The sequence below is a fragment of the Bubalus kerabau genome, chromosome 7 (assembly GCF_029407905.1).
Source record: "Bubalus kerabau isolate K-KA32 ecotype Philippines breed swamp buffalo chromosome 7, PCC_UOA_SB_1v2, whole genome shotgun sequence".
NCBI lineage: Eukaryota > Metazoa > Chordata > Mammalia > Artiodactyla > Bovidae > Bubalus > Bubalus kerabau.
Genome location: NC_073630.1, coordinates 103,253,422 through 103,273,119, shown reverse-complemented (window position 1 = coordinate 103,273,119; position 19,698 = coordinate 103,253,422). Strand labels below are relative to the sequence as shown.

Genomic DNA, 19,698 nt, shown 5'->3' with positions numbered 1-19,698 from the left:
GCTGATTGAACCACCAGGGAAGCCCTTAAGCCTCTATTACAGCTTCCCAAAGATTTTAGATGGCACATTGACAAACATTTTTCACTTTATTAGTTATGTGTATATTTTCACATGTATAAGAAAAATTTGATAGTACACTAAACATGTCTTATTGCTTAGAATGAGATTAAGTAAAAACATAAGTTAAAATTGATTAAAATATATTAAGTTAATAGTAGCAAAGTAACATTCAAATATGGCAAAATGGTGTAGATATTATACAATGACTGAAGTTTGGGGAAAACTGGTGAACACAATGCCACAAAACCAAGTGATGTTATGATCTCCTCCCTGAAGGATTGATAGCATGGGCTTGGCTGAGTTGTCAGGGTAAAACTAGGCTTCAAACATGTGGCTCACAGATCCTAGTGGGCACCAGGGCCTTCCCAAGTAAGTCATGTTTTAAAAAAGAAAGAAAGAAAAAGAAAGTGTTGAGAATATGTGCTTCACAAGACTCCTGGGATGCGGTAAACAGCTTCAGGTTATTTCAAGAACCCTGGAAAATCTTTTAACATATTGAGAAATATAAAACAGATTGAGTTTTTAAAAAACAAAACATTTTTTAAAGTGAAAGCGGCTCAGATGGTAAAGAATCTGCCTGCAATGCGGGAGACCTGGGTTCAATCCCTGGGTCAGGAAGATCCCTCGGAGAAGGGGATGGTACCCACTCCATTATTCATGCCTGGAGAATTCCATGGACAGAGGATCCTGGCGGGCTACAGTCCACGGGGTTGCAAAGAGTCATACACAACTAAGCGACTAACACTTCTGCTTTCACAGTTAATTTACAATGTTATGTTAGTTTCAGGTATATAGCAAAGTAATTTGTTTCATCTATATGAATATATATATGTGTGTGTGTGTGTGTATATATATATATATATATATATATATATATATATATAAATTCTTTTTCAGATTCTTTTCCATTATAGGTTATTATATGATATTGAATAGTTCCCGGAGCTATGCAGTAGGTCCTTGTTTATCTGTTTTATATATATAGTAGTATATATCTGCAAATCCCAAACTCCTAATTTATCCCTCTCCTCACCTTCCTCTTTGATAACCATAAGTCTGTTTTCTGTGTCTGTGAGTCTATTTTTAAAGCAGGTTGAGTTTTATCCTCCAAAACTGAGGGCAGTGTGAAGTCATGGAAAGGGGGTGGATTTTGTAGGTAGACAGATGTGAGTTCAAACACCAGCCTGTCACTTATTTGCTGTTTGACCTTGAGCAAATATTTGTGCATCTCTGAGTTTTTTCATTAGTGGAACAGGCAAAGTAATCACAATCTTGGAGAGAATACAAGGCTTCATGTATAGATATGGGCTCACATGGTTTCTAGCACATAGTTGGCATTTAATAAGTGCAGCCTTTGTTTTTAACTCCCTCAAATGTAATTTGCTCAAAAATAAAAGTAAAAATAGAGTAAAATCAAAGCAGACTGTGATTGTACCAGATGTTTTTTTTCTCTGAAAAAAACCAAAACCCCAAACAATAGGGGAAACATGATGAAAAAGAAAGTAATTTTCAATGGCACTGAAATATTCCCCTGAGTCTTTAAACGTCTCTGATTGAAATGAATGAATATGCAAGTGTCACTTATTGATGGCCTCCTCCCATAAGCAGTGAACTCCTTTGAAGTCATGTGGTGGTAATTGTAAAAGAAGTTATATGCATAAAATTACTTCTCTGGTGAAATAAGAATCATAAATCAGTTCACAGTCAATCCATCTGCAACTTCTTCAGTTGTGCTGATTTCATAGATTGCAACAAAAAATAAGTCAAGGATGAATAACTGAAAGCCAATGGGGGGACTCTGGGTCTCTTGCTCACCACTTTCTTGGTAATGGAGAGCTGGATGAGGGTGAAAGAAGGTGGCGAGAGTTTTAAGAAGTGTCTTATGACATCAGCATCCTTTTCCTGGCCCTGTTTGGTTTCTTGAGAAGAGAGATTTGACCTTCTCAGTGACAAGGTGTTTATCACCTGCTTGCCATGGCTTGCACTGCATTCCTACTAACTCAGGGCAGCCCAGAACTTCTAGCCATGGATACTCAGAATGAGTGCTGGATCTAATTTTTCTGACCTTTAGAACATCCTCTACCTTAAGGGATAACTACAAAATGCTCTCAGGCTTCCAGGGTGGCTCAGATGGTAAAGAATTCGCCTGCAATGCAGGAGATGGGTGTTTGATCCCTGGGTGGGGAAGATCCCCTGGAGAAGGAAATGGCAACCCACTCCAGTATTCTTGCCTAGGAAATCTCATGGACAGAGGAACCTGACTGGCTACCATCCAGAAGAGTCACAGGTCACAGAAGTGTTAGATACAGTCCACAGGGTCACAAAAGTGTCGGACAAAAATGAGTGACGAAACAACAACAACAATGAAATGCTCTAGAGAATTTTGTTGGAAATTTTGTCTGTAATGGGAAGCCCCACTGGGTTGTCTCTAAGGGTAACTATGACTGGAAAAGTGTCTGCCTTTGTTTACCTTGGAATTCCCAAGTGGCAATAAAACAGTGCACTTTGTTCCTCAGGAGGACCCAATTGTTGGGACGTCATCCAAATGCTTCCCTCCTGGTGGCGCCTGTAGCCCGTCATGACAGGAATATTGATCGAGGATAACCTAATGAAACATTAACGCCAATGGATGTGTTGGGGAAAGAGCAGATCTGGTCTTGCGAGAGTTACATTGGGTAAGAATTAGGCCCATTAGATGGCTCGTTGAGTATTCAGGGGAGACAATTCTTGCTTTATAATATATGCTTGGGTTTGCCTTATGGAAAATTTATTGTTCATTCATTTGATGCACTCCTTTAAGAGGTCAACTTTGACTTTCAGTGCTCTCAGAATTTATTCTTTACTCCATTGTTCCTTGAAAACTATCTTTTATTGGATTTCTTTGTGCATTGAGTTGTCAAATAGCCAATGCACCCTCTAAACTGCTTTCTACAATTAACAGATGTGTTTTGTGATTGGGGCAGGAAGAAAATCGGACTTATTGGTGCTAGTACTTATCAACATGGAGACGGCAAATTATATTCATCAGCCTCTTCTTTTCTTTTTTTCCTCCATATTAATCTTTTATTTGTCTATTTATAATAATTCCTCCAAGTTAATCATATGTTGCTTATTTTATTTGTAAATTTTGTTTGGGCCAGTCTTTTTTTAAAATTTTTTTTATCTTTTTATTGAAGGATAATTGCTTTACAGAATTTTGTTGTTTTCTGTCAAACCTCAACGTGAATCAGCCATAGGTATATGTATATCCCCTCCCTTTTGATCCTCCCTCCCATCTCTTGCCCCATGCCACCCCTCTAGGTTGATACAGAGCCCCCGTTTGAGTTTCCTGAGCCATACAGCAAATTCCTGTTGGCTATCTTATACATGGTAATGTAAGTTTCCATGTTACTCTTTGCATACATTTCACCCTCTCTCCATGAACATAAGTCTATTCTCTAAGTCTGTTTCTCCACTGCTGTCCTGTAAATAAGTTCTTCTGTACCATTTTTCTAGATTCCATATATATGCATTAGAATACAATATTTATCTTTCTCTTTTTGACTCACTTCACTCTGTGTAATAGGTTCTAGGTTCATCTACCTCATTAGAACTAACTCATGTGTGTTCCTTTTTATGGCTAATATTCCATTGTGTATATGATCAACAACTTCTTTATCCATTCATCTGTTGATGGACATCTAGGTTGCTTCCATGTTCTAGCTATTTTAAATAGTGCTGCAGTGAACAATGGGATACATGGGTCTTTTTCAATTTTGGTTTCCTCAGGGTACATGCCTAGCAGTGGAATTGCTGGGTCATATGGTGGTTTTATTCCTAGTTTCTTTTAAGGAATCTCCATACTGTCTTTCATAGTGGCTGTATCAATTTACATTCCCACCATCAGTGCAAGAGTGTTCCCTTTTCTCCACACACTCTCCAGCATTTATTGTTTGTAGACTTTTGATGATGACTATTTTGACCGGTGTGAGGTGATATCTCATTGTAGTTTTGATTTGCATTTCTCTAATGAGTGATGTTGAGCATCTTTTCATGTGTTTGTTAGCCTCCTGTATGTCTTCTTTGGAGAAATGTCTGTTTAAGTCTTTTTCCCACTTTTTGATTGGATTTTTTGTTTTTCTGGCATTGAGTTGTATGAGTTACTTGTATATTTTTGAAATTAATCCTTTGTCAGTTATTTCATTTGCTATTACTTTCTCCCATTCTGAGGGTTGTCTTTTCACCTTGCTTACAGTTTCCTTTGCTGTGCAAAAGCTTTTAAGTTTAATCAGATCCCACTTGTTTACTTTTGTTTTTATTTCCATTACTCTAGGAGGTGGGTCATAGAGGATCTTGCTTTGATTTATGTCACTGAGTGTTCTGCCTATGTTTTCCTCTAAGAGTTTTATAACTTCTGGTCTTGCATTTAGGTCTTTAATTCATTTTTAGTTTTTCTTTGTATGGCATTAGAAAGTGTTCCAATTTCATTCTTTTACATGCAGCTGTCCTATTTTCCGAGCATTACTTATTGAAGAGGCTGTCTTTGCCCCATTGTATATTCTTGCCTCCTTTGTCAAAAACAGGTACTCATAGGTGCATGGGTTTATTTCTGAGCTTTATATCTTGTTTCATTGGTCTACATTTCTGTTTTTGTGCCAGTACCATACTGTCTTGATGACTGTAGCTTTGTAGTATAATCTGAATCTGTAGATTGCATTTGGTAGTACAGTCATTTTCACAATATTGATTCTTCCTACTCAGGAACATGGAATATCTCTCCATCTGTTTATGTCATCTTTGATTTCTTTCATCAGTGTCTTATAATTTTCTGTATACAGTTCTTTGGTCTCCTTAGGTAAGTTTATTCCTAGATATTTAATTCTTTTTGTTGCAATGGTTAGTGGGATTGATTCCTTAATTTCTCTTTCTGATTTTTCATTGTTAGTATATAGAAATGCAAGTGATTTCTGCATATTGATTTTGTATCCTGCAACTTTGCTAAATTCACTGATTAGCTCGAGTAATTTTCTGATAGTATCTTTAGGGTTTTCTATGTACAGTGTCATGTTATCTGCAAACAGTGAGAGATTTGCTTCTTCTTTTTCCATCTGGATTTCTTTTCTTTTTCTTCTCTGATTGCTGTAGCTAAGACTTCCAGAACTATGTTGAATAATAGTGGTGAAAGTGGACACCCTTGTCTTGTTCCTGATCTAATGTTTGATGTAAGCTTATCATGTATGGCCTTTACTATATTGAGGTAGGTTCTTTCTGTGCCCACTTTTTGAAGAGTTTTAATCATAAATGGGTGCTGAATTTTGTCAAAGGGTTTTTCTGCATCTATGAGATTATCATATGGTTTTTATCTTTCAATTTGTTAATATGGTATATCACATTGATTGATTGAATATATTGAAGAATCCTTGCATCCCTGGAATAAACCAAGCTTGATCATGGTGTATAAGCTTTTTGATGTATTGCTGAATTCTGTTTGCTAAAATTTTGTTGAGGATTTTTGCATCTATGTTCACCAGTGATATTGACCTGTAGTTTTCTTTTTTGTGTTGTTTTTGTCTGGTTTTCTTGAGAAACCTATATGTAGGTCAGGAAGCAACAGTTAGAACTGGACATGGAACAACAGACTGGTTCCAAATAGGAAAAGGAGTACGTCAAGGCTGTATATTGTCACCCTGCTTATTTAACTTATATGCAGGGTACATCATGAGAAATGCTGGGCTGGAAGAAGCACAAGATGGAATCAAGATTGCCGGGAGAAATATCAATAACCTCAGATATGCAGATGACACCACCCTTATGACAGAAAGTGAAGAGAAACTAAAAAGCCTCTTGATGAAAGTGAAAAAGTTGGCTTAAAGCTCAACATTCAGAAAACGAAGATCATGGCATCTGGTTCCATGACTTCATGGGAAATAGATGGGGAAACAATGGAAACAGTCAGACTTTATTTTTTGGGGCTCCAAAATCACTGCTGATGGTGATTGCAGCCATGAAATTAAAAGATGCTTACTTCTTGGAAGGAAAGTTATGACCAATCTAGACAGCATATTCAAAAGCAGAGACATTACTTTGCCAACAAAGGTCCGTCTAGTCAAGGCTATGGTTTTTCCTGTGGTCATGTACGGATGTGAGAGTTGGACTGTGAAGAAGGCTGAGTGCCGAAGAATTGCTGCTTTTGAACTGTGGTGTTGGAGAAGACTCTTGAGAGTCCCTTGGACTGCAAGGAGGTCCATCCAGTCCATCCTAAAGGAGATCAGCCCTGGGTGTTCATTGAAAGGACTGATGCTAAAGCTGAAACCCCAATACTTTGGCCACCTCATGCAAAGATTTGACTCATTGGAAAAAAACCCTGATGCTGTGAGGGATTGGGGGCAGGAGGAGAAGGGGACGACAGAGGATGAGATGGCTGGATGGCATCACTGACTCGATGGACATGAGTCTGAGTGAACTCCGGGAGTTGGTAATGGATAGGGAGGCCTGGCGTGCTACAATTCATGGAGTAGCAAAGAGTCAGGCACGACTGAATGACTGAACTGAACTGAACTGAACTGTCTAGTTTTGGTATCAGGGTGATGGTGGCCTCGTAAAATGAGTTTGGAAGTGTTCCTTCCTCTGCAATTTTTTGAAAGACTTTTAGAAGGATAGGCATTAACTCGTCTCTAAATGTTTGATAGAATTCGTCTGTGAAGCCATCTGGTCCTGGGCTTTGGTTTTTTTTGATTTTGGTCACAGCTTCAATTTTGGTGCTTGTAATTGGGTTGTTCATAATTTCCATTTCTTCATGGTTCAATCTTGGAAGGTTGAACTTTTCTAAGAATTTGTCCACTTCTTTCAGGTTATCCATTTTATTGCTATACAGTTGCTCATAATAGTCTCTTATAATCCGTTGTATTTCTGCATTGTCTGTTGTAACCTTTCCTCCTCCATTTCTAATTTTGTTAATCTGATTCTTCTCTCATTTTTTCTTGATGAGTCTGGCTAAAGGTTTGTCAATTTTGTTTATTTTCTCAAAGAATCAGCTTTTAGTTTTATTAATCTTTATTATTGTTCCTTTCATTTCTTTTCCATTTATTTCTGCTCTGATCTTTATGATTTATTTCCTTCTGCTAATCTTGGGGGTTTTTGTTCTTCTTTTTCCAGTTGTTTTAGGTGTAAGTTAGGTTGTCTATTCTTTTTTTTGTTGTTGTTTCTTGAGGTAGAATTGTATTGCTATAAACTTCCCTCTTAGAACTGCTTTTGCTGCATCCCATAGGTTCTGAGTTGTTGTGTTTTCATTGTCATTTGTTTCTAGAATTTTTTTGATTTCCCTTTAGATTTCTTCAGGAACCTATTGGTTATTTAGAAACATATTGTCTAATCTCCATGTGTTTGTGTTTCTTACAATTTTTTTTCTTGTAATTGATATCTAGTCTCATAGCGTTCTGGTTGGAGAAGATGCTTGATACAACTTCAATTTTCTTAAATTTACTGATGTTTGATTTGTGACCCAAGATGTGCTCCATCCTGGATAATGTTCCATGTGCACGTGAGACGAAGGTGTATTCTTCTGCATTTGGATGGAATGTCCTGAAGATATCAGTGAGATCCATCTCATCTAATGTATCACTTAAGACTTGTGTTTCCTTATTAATTTTCTGTTTTGATGATCTATCTGTCCATTGGTGTGAGTGGGGTGATAAAGTTTCTTACTATTATTGTGTTACTGTCAGTTTCTCCTTTTATGTCTGTTAGTGTCTGTCTTATATATTGAGGTGCTCCTCTGTTGCATGCATAGATATTTACAATTGCTTTGTCTTTCTCTTGGATTGATCCCCTGATCATTATGTAGTGTGGTTATGACAGAGGATGAGATAGTTGGATGGTATCACCGACTCAATGGGCATGAGTTTGGGTAAACTCCAGGAGTTGGTGATGGACAGGGAGGCCTGGTGTGCTGCAGTCCAATTCAGTTCAGTTCAGTCACTCAGTCATGTCCGACTCTTTGCAACCCCATGAATCACAGCACGCCAGGCCTCCCTGTCCATCACCAACTCCCGGAGTCCAGCCAAACTCATGTACATTGAGTTGATGTTGCCATCCAACCATCTCATCCTCTGTTATCCCCTTCTCTGCCTTCCCTCAATATTTCCCAGCATCAGAGTCTTTTCCAAGGAGTCAGCTCTTCACATCAGGTGGCTAAAGTATTGGAGTTTCAGCTTCAACATCAGTCCTTCCAATGAATACCCAGGACTGATCTCCTTTAGGATGGACTGGTTGAATTTCCTTGCAGTCCAAGGGACTCTCAAGAGTCTTCTCCAACACCACAGTTCAAAAGCATCAATTCTTCAGTGCTCAGCTTTCTTCACAGTCCAACTCTCACATCCATACATGACCACTGGAAAAACCATAGCCTTGACTAGATGGACTTTTGTTGGCAAAGTAATGTCTCTGCTTTTTAATATGCTATCTAAGTTGGTCATAACTTTCCTTCCAAAGAGTAAGCATCTTTTAATTTCATGGCTGCAATCACCATCTGCAGTGATTTTGGAGCCCCCCAAAATAAAGGCTCTCACGGTTTCCACTGCTTCCCCATCTATTGGCCATGAAGTGAAGGGACCGGATAACATGATCTTCGTTTTCTGAATGTTGAGCTTTAAGCCAACTTTTTCACTCTCCACTTTCACCTTCATCAAGAGGCTTTTTAGTTCCTCTTCATTTTCTGCCATAAGGGTGGTGTCATCTGCATATCTGAGGCTATTGATATTTCTCCCGGCAATCTTGATTCCATCTTGTGCTTCCTCCAGCCCAGCGTTTCTCATGATGTACTCTGCATATAAGATAAATTAGCAGGGTGACAATATATAGCCTTGACATACTCCTTTTCCTATTCAGAACCAGTCTGTTGTTCCATGTCCAGTTCTAACTGTTGCTTTATGACCTGCATACATGTTTCTCAAGAGGCAGATCAGGTGGTCTGGTATGCCCATCTCTTTCAGAATTTTCTGCAGTCCATGGGGTTGCAAAGAGTCAGACACGACTGAGTGACTGAACTGTCCTTCTTTATCTCTTATAATAGTCTTTATTTCAAGGTCTATTTTGTCTGATATGAGGATTGCTACTCCAGCTTTCTTTTGCTTCCCATTTGCATGGAATATATTTTTCTATCCTCTCACTTCCAGTCTATAAGTATCTTGAGGTCTGAAGTGGGTTTCTTGTAAACAGCATATATATGGGTCTTGTTTTTGTATCCATTCAGCCAGTCTATTTCTTTTGGTTGGAGCATTTAATCCATTTACATTTAAAGTAATTTATTAATATATATGTTCCCTATTGCCATTTTCTTAATTGGTTTGGGTTGATTTTGTAGATCTTTTTTTAATCTCTTGTATTTCTTGACTATATAAGTCCCTTTAACATTTATTGTAAAGCTGGTTTGGTGGTACTGAATTCTCTTAACTTCTGCTTGTCTGAAAAGCTTTTGATTTCTTCATCAATTTTGAATAAGATCCTTGCCAGGTACAGTAATCTTGGTTGTAGATTTTTCCCTTTCAGTACTTTAAATATGTCCTGCCATTCTCTTCTGGCTTGCAGAGTTTCTGCTGAAAGATCAGCTGTTAAATGTATGGGGTTTCCCTTGTATGTTACTTGTTGCTTTTCCCTTGCTGCTTTTAGTATTCTTTCTTTGTGTTTAGTCATTGTTAGTTGATTAGTATGTGTCTTGGCATCTTTCTCCTTGGGTTTATCCTAGATAGAACTCTTTGCACCTCTTAGACTTCACTGACTATTTGCTTTTCCATGTTGGGGAAATTTTCAACTATAATCTCTTCAAAAAATTTCTCATACCCTTTCTTTTTCTCTTCTTCTTCTGGGAACCCTATAATTAGAATGTTAGTGGCTTTGATACTGTCTGAAAGATCTCTGAGACTATCCTCAGTTCTTTTCAATCTTTTTACTTTATTCTGCTCTTCAGAAGTTATTTCCAATATTTTATGTTCTAGCTCACTGATTCGTTCTTCTGCTTCAGATATTCTGCTATTGATTCCTTCTAGAGTATTTTTAATTTCAGTAATTGTGTTCTTTGTCTCTGTATGTTTATTCTTTCGTTCTTCTAGGTCTTTGTTAATTGATTCTTGCATTTTCTCCATTTTGTTTTCAAGGTTTTTGATCATCTTTAGTATCATCACTCTGAATTCTTTTTCAGGTAGTTTGCCTATTTCATCTTCATTTATTTTGACTTCTGTGTTTCTAGTTTGTTCCTTCATTTGTGAGTATATCTCTGCCTTTTCATTATTATTTTTTTAAACTCATTGTGTTTGAGGTTTCCTTTTCCCAGGCTTCGAGGTTGAATTCTTTCTTCCTTTTGGTTTCTGCTCTCCTAAGGTTGGTCCAGTGGTTTGTGTAAGCTTTGTATAGGGTGAGATTTGTGTTGAGTTTTCTGTTTGTTTGTTTTTCCTCTGATGGGTAAGCTGAGTTAGGTGGTAATCCTGTCTGCTGATCACCGGGTTTGTATTTTTGCTTTGTTTGTTGTTTAGATGAGGTGTCCTGCACAAGGTGCTACTGATGGTTGGATGATGCCAGGTCTTGAATTCAAGTGGTTTCCTTTGTGTAAGTTCTCACTATTTGATACTCCTTAGGGCTAGTTCTCTGGTAGTCTAGGGTCTTGGAGTCAGTGCTCCCACTCCAAAGGCTCAGGGTTTGATCTTCTGGAGTCAGACTGAATTCAAATTCCAGCTTCACTTTTGCTAACTTTATAAATTTCAGCTGATTCTTTGACTTCTTTACACCTCGGTCATCATCATGGGAAGAAACCCACAATGTGCCATCGAGGAGAATTTGTGCATCCAAAGAGCTGTCTGAATTGGTGAATAGAGATGTTCCCAGTGCTCAGAGCTTCTTTGAAAATCTCTTCAATGACGATCTGATTTTACATTCTGCATTCCTTGGAGAAGAATAAGTAGGTGGGGGAAGCAGTCTGTTCTGTTTTCAGAAATGAAGCATGCCAGAGCCAATGCTCCCACATCCCTATGGGTCAACTAACTGGGAAATTGTTAGACCATCAGGACTGTAATCCTGTGAAAACATTTGACATCTATGAAAAGTGTCCAGGCTGTGCTCCCTTTGTGGTGAGACTGAGCTTTTAATGGGAGTGCACTTTAATAACTAAGAAAACATAGAAGAAAGAAAAGATCTTTGATGCCATGTCTTAAAAAATTTTTTTTTATGTTATATTGGAGTACAGCTGATTAACAGTGTTCTGCTAGTTGCAGGTGGACAGCAAAGAGACTCAGCCATACATATACATGTATGCATTCTCCCTCAGACTCCCTTCCCATCCAGGCTGCCATGTAACAGTGAGCAGAGCTCTCCATGCTATACAGGAGGGCCTTGTCAGTTATCCATTTTAAATACAGGAGTGTGTGCATGTCCATACCAAACTCCTTAACTATTCCTTCCTCCTACACTTTCCCTCTAGCAGGCATAAGCTTTTTCTTGAAGCCTGTGAGTCTGTTTCTGTTTTGTAAATAACTTCATTTGTATTATTTCCTTTTAGATTCCACATATAAGGGACATCATATGATATTTCTCCTTCTCTGTCTTGCTGCTGCTGCTAAGTCACTTCAGTCGTGTCTGACTCTGTGTGACCCTACAGACAGCAGCCCACCAGGCTCCCCCGTCCCTGGGATTCTCCAGGCAAGAACACTGGAGTGGGTTGCCATTTCCTTCTCCAAAGCATGAAGGTGAAAAGTGAAAGTGAAGTTGCTCAGTTGTATCTGACTCTTAGCGACCCCATGGACTGCAGCCTACCAGGCTCCTCCACCCATGGGATTTTCCAGGCAAGAGTACTGGAGTGGGGTGCCATTGCCTTCTCCATTCTCTGTCTTACTTCACTGAATATAACAATCTCTCGGTCCATCCATGTTGCTGCAATGGCATTGTTTCATTCTTTTTAATGTGATGCCACGTCTTAATTAGATTCTATTTGATAACCATTGAGATGACTAGTTAATATATAAATTTTAATTCTAATGACCAAACTAGGTTATTTTAACCATACGGTTTACCTGAAGTAGCCTAGAAATCCTTAAAGAAACAGTGTTCACAGTTACCCAAAAGTTAGGACAAATTGTTGTTCAGTGTTGGTTTTTTCATTATAAAATGGGAGTGTCTATTAATACTGTGATTCAGAATGACTTTTTCAATTGATTCTCTATGATGGCATATGGCCAATAGTTCTTAATTTTTCAGTCACAATACCTGCTCCAAGTACATTGACGCAGAGTTGCTCAATAGAAAAAGCATTTCAGATTAAAGGTTCCACTTTTCAGACTGGCAAACAAGGCTTTCTACAGTCTCGGCCTGGCTATGTTTTCAGTTTTGCTGTGTGCTTTCTCCACTTCGTACTCTGAGTCTCAGCTGTGCTGAAGTATTTCCCCTTTCTCAAATTCACCAAGTCATGCTGCCCATAATGTTTCCTTGACCTGAAATATTTCATTTATTTTCTCCCTCAATTTTCCCAAATGAATGCCTGTATGAAACAATTCTTGACCTTCTCCCAACCTCCAGTAGAACTGACCATTTTTTTCTTTGTAAACTCATTGTAACCTACTCTGATTCTCTTGGCATGATTACAACACTATTCTACATATTATTTATATATCTGTCTCTTTCTACAAACTTACAGAATCTTGAGGCCAGGGATCATGTCTAATTCATCTTTGTACTCCGAGCACCTGTGAAATGCCTGACAATGAATAAATAAATGAATGAAAGAGTGAATGAATGAAAAAATCCAGTGAAGTAAATATTGACCTTATAACCCAAAGTGAAGATGGCAAACACATGGTCCCAGTGCTGTGCTTTCCCTTCTCTTAGGCAGAACAGACTTTCTGAAATACTTCCTGGCCACTGAGCCTTAGATCTAGGCAGCCTGTGCCTACAGAACATAGCTTTTTTTTTTCCTGGTGTAATCTTTTTGTTGTTGTTGTTTATTTATTTTCGGCTGCATTGGGTCTTTGTTGCTTAGCTGTCTCTAGCTGTGGAGAGTGGGGTCTATTCTGCAGATGTGGTGCACAGGCTTCTCATTGTGATGGCTTCTCTTGTCGCAGAGCACAGACTCCGGGGCATGCAGGCTTCAGTAGCTGCGGCACAAGGGTTCAGTAGTTGTGGCTCACAGGCTTAGTTGCCCTGTGGCATGTGGGATCTTTCTGGACCAGGGATTGAACCAGTGTCCCCTGCATTGCATGGTGGATTCTTAACCACTGGATCACCAGGGAAGCCCTCAAATATAATCTTAGTATCTAGTGAAATTATTAAGAGCAATGATACCCCCAATCTTTTTGATTATATGAGCGAGTAACCCTATTAGTACAAATAATCGGGGGCACATCCTCTTTGGCTGGCTTCTGGGTACCTTTCCAGGCTACATGGAGAGACTGGTCCGTATGGACCACATCGATGGGCTTTTTGGTGCTTTGACTTCCAGTGGGTTTGCAGGAAACATGGAGGGTTAAGAGCAAATGAGGTTAGGGTACTCTTTCCCTGGCTCCCATCCTGATCAGTGACTGCGGGTTGGTCTGCTCCCTCTCTTGAAGGCTGTAGCTCCTGTCACATGGCCTCCTGCACATCTCTCCCTTTGGTTCTGGCATCTTCCCTTCTTTTACTCCTCCCTGAAGTTACCTGTCAAGAATGTGTCCTTTCTTGTTGCTTTTACTCAACCTTAGTGCCCCGAACTGGGGTCAACTATCCTTCTCTTAAACTCTCTTCAGTTTATAAAAACAGCTTCTATTTCCTGCTGAGACCCTGACTGATATTCCTCCAAGGCATGTCATCATTTTCTTTCTTTTCTTTAAACTTTTAATTTTATGTTGGAGTCTAGTTGATTAACAATGTTGTGTTAGTTTCAGATGTACAGAAAGTGATTTGGTTATACATGCATATATCTATTCTTTTTCAAGTTCTTTTCCCATTTGGGTTGTTACATAATATTGAGCAGAGTTCCCTGCATTATACAGTGGGTCCTTGTTGGTTATCCATTTTAAATATAGCAGTGTGTACATATTCATCTCAAGCTCCGTAACTATACATTCCCCCTACCCTTCTGAATCATTTTCAGTGTCTCATAATCATGTACTAATCACCATCCATATATCATTCGTGCAGGCTCCTCTGTCCATGGGATTCTCCAGGCAAGAATACTGGAGTGGGCTGCCCTGCCCTCCTTCAAGGTATCTTTCCAACCCAGGAATTGAGCATGCATTTCCTGTGTCTCCTGCATTGCAGGTGGATTCCTTACCACTGAGCCACCAGGGAAGCCTCCATCCATATATTAAGTACTAGTAAAGCCTAGTTTCTATTATTTTTTAGAGAAGTTAAGGTTTTAATACTTTTCCCCACTTCCTGGTTGATCACTTTTTTGTTCTCACCCTTTGGAAACTATTGATTTAGAAACTGATCTAAGTCTTTCTACCAGGTTTCACAGAATAAGGCTCTGTAGTCTGTGGCTTTGAAGGCATAATAAAAGCGGGGGCTGGTTTCTGCAGGATTTATGTACTTAGAGAAAAAAATGATGCTCGTGGGATGGGCTACCTACTGTTGACTTTTCCATTTCCCTCAGGGCCTTGGAGCCAGCGCAGTCATGGTGAGGCACAGAGTAATAGCATCATTGAGGCTCACAGGCAGCCAGTAAAGTGAACCTGGAGAATGTTAGGCTGGGACCAAATAATGCTTGAATTGCACTCTTTCATTTTAAAGAGATTTGTTTTTAAATAATGAATGAAGGCTTCACGAACCTTTGACTTTGAGACTTTTAATCCTTCATTCTTTACTATAGAATGTTTCTAGCTCCCTGTCTCTGCCCAGATCAAAATCCACATTCGAGCAATTCCTGTGGACAGAATCTGCAAGCAATCTGATTCTGACTTCGAGTTGATTCTATTTTACAAGGGAATTCTTTCTACCTAGTGCCTCTTGGAAATGATTGAAACTTAGTTTTGTGATTTATATTTACTTTCACAATCGTGGACACTTTCGGATAAATGTTTACATCTCCTGTGTATTGGCAAAACAACTATGGTTATATCTTTTGTCATCTAAAACATTTCTTTCAGGGTCCCCGTATACACTGCAGATACTGTCTCATTAACCCTCCAACAATATTATAAATAGCACTGGTCTCATTATCAATAAATAGGTCGCATTAACTTCTGATCTAAAGCTAAATATTTTATGAGTTGTGACTGTCCATAATCACTTGATTTCCAGAACATTAGGAAAAATGTTTCCTTTATAATGAAGACTATGTTTTTCCTCCCTGTTTTGATTAAAACCTTAAATAAATATGATGCAATGATCAATGGGGATATTAAGAGAGAAGGCCTCATTGTTTAAGCCATTACTATCACCTTGCTCTGACATGCCTTCTAATCTTGGGGGAGGGAAGCTGAGAGTCTAGAGTACTGTAGTAAACTGGGCTGAAATAGGGAGTTGCTCAAAACCAGGCCAAATAGTTGAAACCAGGATGGTTGTGAATTGGAAGGGAAAAAAAAAATTAACAGGATCAAGTAGGAAGAGAAATTGCTCCTGCTATCCATGGAAGGAGTCCTGCCTTTTACAAATCTTTAGAGGTCCTTGTTAGGATTTAGTATGAGAAATAAAATTGAAGCAGGAACTTGATCTTCTGGTGCCTAATATTAATATTATAAATGCTAACAGGATATTAGAGTTTGAAAGGATGCTCTGAATACCCAAAGTTGTTTATTTTCCAGTGAATAAACTGAAGAGCGAAGGTTTGGAGTGGTTTCTGCATGGAACTGAAGAGCCAGAGGCACACCCTCTGGCTGATCCACATCCGCTGATCCTCAGTATCATGAAACTTCCACCGGGTTGTGCTCAGTCTCTCAGTTGTGTTTGACTGCAGCCCCATGGACTGTAGCCCTCCAGGCTCCTCTGTCCATGGGATTCTCCAGGCAAGAGTCCTGGAGTGGGTTGCCATGCCCTTCTCCAGAGGATCTTCCCCACTCAGGGACTGAATCCCTTGCATTGGCAGGCAGGTTCCTTACCACTAGTGCCATCTGGGAAGCCCCTCCACCAGGCTAAATGTCTTCAAAATGTTCAAGTTACTGTTTTAGAGATGGAAGCGATCTGGGAAACTGTGATGATTTAAAGTGCAGTGAGCAAAAATGCCCCACTTATACATGAAGTTAGTAGCAGAACAAGAACAAAGGGACTTCCTGGTGGTCCAGTGGTTAAGACGCTGCACTCCCAGTGCAGGGGGCCTGGGTTCAATCCCTGGTCAGGGAACTAGATCCCACATGAGCAGCTAAGAGCTTGCATGCTGCAATGAAGATGAAAGATCCTGCGTGCTGCAATTAAGACCCGGCCCAGCCAAATATATAAATAAGTAAATAAATATTTAAAAAAGAGAAGAAAGCCTAAATCACATGATTTCTAGGCTAGTGCTTTTTTCCATGACACTGCTGTTTATTCATACGCCAGTTTCTGTTTTAGGTGCCAGAAGACAGAGACAAACACAGTAAAGTCTCTGCCTTTCACATGAATTTCCATATATATTCCTACATGGAAAATGTGTGTTTTCCTTTATCTTTTACAGATTCCAGCTAAAAAACACAGGCTGAAAGTGCATAAAGCACACGGTACTGCTTGATTTGGTAGAAAAAAATAAAGTGACTTATATGAAAAATACAATTCAAGTCCTTTAATTGTGAGTTCCATGTTGGCACAGATGGTTTCTGTCTTATTTTTTGTTGCTGCCCCAACCACAGCCCAGCACACAGTCAGTGGTCAATACATTTTGAATAAATAAATGAATGAATACCCACTTGGTATTTAGTGAGTGTTCAATAAACATTGAATGAATAAATGAATGAATCCGCTATACAATGTTCTTAAGGATTATCCAGAATCAGAAGTGATGGCCCTAGAGGTCATTCTTCTCACTGCTTATTTTACGGCTGCAAAGAAGTTAATTCCATCCTGCAGTGGGCTCTGGAAGACTCAAGGCTCTTGAATTCCAATCTTGGCCCTATCATTGTGGTAGAGATTGACAAGAACCAATTTCCCTTTTCTCCTGGGTTCAGAGCCAGACTACATTTCTCAGTTTCCCTTTGAGCTGGACACACCCTTGTGATGATCTCTGACCAAAGGAATGTGGGCAGAAATTGTGCATCTCACTTCTGGCTCTGGCCCTTAAAAACCTCCCATGCAATGCTCTGCTCTCTGCTATCTGTCTGGTGACCAGACAGGAAAACCCAGCAGAGGATTTATTCATTCATTTATTCATCTCAGGGCTGTGTCACAGAACTGAAGAAGCCTGTTTCCCTGAATCAGCCAGTGGTAACCATTCTCCATGAAGCATCTTTATTGCCTTGTTGTGTGAATATGACCTGAACCACTGAGATTTTGAGGTTGTTTCAAGAGTTATTCCACCCTGTTAATTCCTTTTGGGTGTGTAATCTTGGACACAGCTTAGTCTCTCCGAGTCTAGATTTTCCTACTTGTTCAGTGGGAACTGTAATATAACCTGCCTCTTTGTGTCGCTATGAGACATCAATGTGAGGCCCTTAGCATAGTCCTGGGGATGTAATAAGTACTTGATACTTGTTAGCTATTCTTATATAATTTTTATTGTATCAAGTTTGATAGCCAAAGTATAGCAATTTCTAGAGGCATTTCAAAGACCATCACCCATAGTTTTTCTCTGTTTATCTTCTGGCTACTCAGGCAAGCACATAATCCTCTGGAATCTTTTATCACTGATTTTCAAATGTCTTTTAGAAATAGAACTCTTATTTTTTCCTGTGTGTGCTTAGTCTCTCAGTCGTGTCCAACTCTTTGAGACCCCATGGACTGTAACCCACCAGGCTCCTCTGTCCATGGGATTCTCCAGGCAAGAATACTGGAGTGGGTTGCCATGCCCATCTCCAGGGGATCTTCCCGACCCAGGGATTGAACTTGAGTTTCCTGCTTGGCAGGCAGATTCTTTACCACTGAGCCACCCAGGAAGCCAATCATTATATACATATACACACTTGCATGCATGAATGTTCAGTCACTCAGTTGTATTCAACTCTTTGTGAACTCATAGACTGTAGTCTGCCAAGTGGATTGCCATTTCGTACTCCCGGGATCTCCCTGACCCAGAGATCAAACCTGTGTCTCTGCATCTCCTGGATTGGCAGGGGGATTCTTTACCATTATGCCACCTGGGAAGCCCTTTCAGCCTTCCTCTGGGCCTTTTTGATAACCTCTTTACAGCATCCTTGAGCTAGAGAGGACACAAGTTGGATGCCACTGCCTTGGGTGAACACAAGGGGAAGATGCAATATTATGTGATTCCCTAAAGCAATGCCCATGTCCACTGTCCTCACAACTGAAAACCTCACCACCCCAGTGTCCCCTCATTCCCTTTCTCCATGCTTTTTTCCTGCTTCATTGTAGAAGCTGCATGGCAGTAGGGCTGTGGTAAGGACGGACTTCTTTTTCCTTCATTTAAAGTAGATTGGTGGCTCTTTTCAATAGACTATTAGAAGAGTAACTGCTATGGATGATTTAAAGGGACTCTGAACTTTGACTTTCCACTGTGTGATATATGGATGGCTTGAAGCTTTGGGGTCAAAGGTTAGGAGTAATGAATTTATGGCTAGATTCTGCCTCTTCTCACTTTGAAAAAAGATGATATATTTTGAACATTCAATTATAAATATTTTTTTCTTCCAGAAAGGGTCTTGGAGAAGATGTACTAAATCAATATTTTCCATCCCCAATCAAACTATCTTATTATTTACCAGGGCTTCAGGAGTGATGGAAGGAAAAAGGACTTCAGGTGGAGAAAAGATCAAAACTGCCGTTACTGTGTTTAGGATTAAGGGAAGGAAAGGATAGGAGGTGGTAAAATTTTTTACTTGCTAGGGATGAAGTAAATCATGAGGAAATACTGTAGATCATTTAAAGTATCAGAAGACTTGACAGGTAGAAATAGGATGGATACTATAAGAGAAAGAGAGTGCCTTTAAAAAGTTTATTGTTCTCAAGAGAAATTTCAGATTAGACTCCAAGTAGGGGTTTTGTTTTGTCAACAGTCAGGCTCAGATGTTCCAGCTCTAGGCAGGTCTTCCCTTCCTTATTAAACTCCTGGTTAGTCCACTCAATTCTTCCTTGAGATTATCAGGAAAAATCAGGTGATTATTGGTAGTCCACACTGGTCCTTATTTAGAAGGCTTTGGGAATGCACTTACTCATGTAAAAAGGCTAATGATGTGTTAATCTTACATAGATTGGTATGTACAACATTGATTGTATGTTGTACTAAGCAATGAATACATGTCACTTTATCTAATGCACACTCTGACCTTATGAGACAGTAATATCTACTTCACAGATGAATCTGAAGTTTAGGGGTAGCTATTAAGGGAGAGAGCTAGGATTTGAATCTAGGTCTCTTAAACTTCCAGATCAGCATTTAATCCCACCTCTGACAGCCACTTTTAGCAACATACAGTCCACCAACATATAGTCCACCTTCATCTGTCCTGATACACAGTCCCATGAAACTTTACATCACATTGTTGAACCACCTGAAATCCCTTTCATCAGAAATATTAAATATGTAGTCGTCTTTTTTTTTTTAATGAAACCTCTACAAATCAG

The 19,698-nt window shown here is 39.4% G+C and overlaps 1 non-coding gene across 1 annotated transcript; it reads left to right on the top strand.

The window, feature by feature from the left end:
* Nucleotides 1-16,259: 16,259 nt before the first annotated feature.
* On the top strand, nucleotides 16,260-16,332 carry TRNAG-CCC (transfer RNA glycine (anticodon CCC)). The gene has a single exon. It is a non-coding gene; the product is annotated as a tRNA-Gly (tRNA).
* The last annotated feature ends 3,366 nt before the right edge of the window (nucleotides 16,333-19,698 follow it).